This window comes from Echinops telfairi, unplaced genomic scaffold, assembly GCF_000313985.2.
Source record: "Echinops telfairi isolate 266 unplaced genomic scaffold, ASM31398v2 ScPeMD7_6;HRSCAF=24_0, whole genome shotgun sequence".
NCBI classification, from domain to species: Eukaryota; Metazoa; Chordata; class Mammalia; order Afrosoricida; family Tenrecidae; genus Echinops; species Echinops telfairi.
The window spans coordinates 4265420-4266541 of NW_022103902.1; positions in this window are offsets into that span (position 1 = coordinate 4265420).

Consider the following 1122-nt stretch of genomic DNA (forward strand, 5'->3'; position numbering starts at 1 on the left):
TCACAGGTTGGCTGTCAAATGATTGACTTTTCAATGGATTGCTCAGGTCAAATAACAAATGAAAGATAATTTTATAATAACTGCCAAGCCACAGTGAATCATGGTCTGGCCAATGGCCACATAATGCTAGCCATCACAATGTTTTTTCTCTAATGAAGAAGATAATGAGATACAAGAGGAACAAACATTGTCAATTATATCAACAATAATACACTCAGTACTATTTGATAGGTTCATGTATATAATTTTATTATACATTAATTTAAGATTCTGATTTACATACTTTATTTTTCTGGACTAAAATACTGATAGGAATCCCAGAACAATTCATTGTGCTCATGCAGAACCAGCATATGGACCAAGAGGCAGAGGTTTGAACAGATAAAGAGGGTATTGCATGGTTAGAATCAGTGGAGAACTGAGCTGCGTCCTTTCACCTCATTAGTCAGTTTGTATGCTGAGCAAATTATCTGGGAAGCTGGGCTATATAAAAAATAACATGGCGCCAGAAGGAATTATTGATAACTGATGATTAAGGACTGCAACCTACTCCATGGATTACAACTGAATATAAAGAAAACCAAAATATACATAACTAGACAAACAGACAACATCGTGATCAATGGAGCAAAGGTCATCAAGGATTTCATCTTCCTTGAATCCAAAATCACTGCTCATGGAAATAGCAATCAGGAAATCAAAAGGCCTAGTACATTGGTCAAATTGATTGCATAAAAGCACAATAAGTGTTGAAGCACAGAGATATCCCTTTGAGGACTAAAAGGTGCCTGACCTAAGGCGCGGTATTTTCAATCCCCCCATATGCATGTTAAAATTGGACCATCGATAAGGAAAATGCAACCAGAATGGATGTATTTGAAATATAGTGTTGAGAAATATTGGATGTACCCTGGACCACCAGAAGAACAAACCACTCTGTCTTGGGAGAAGTTCAGGAAGGATGCTCCTGAGAAGTAAGGATAGCAACACTTCATCTCTGACGTTATCAGGAGAAAGCAGTTCCAAAGGGAGCTAGAGCAACAGAAGAGAGGAAAGCTTCGAGGAGACGGGTGGACATGGTGGGTCGCAGGGGACTGGGGAGATATAGTCTATTGTACCAAC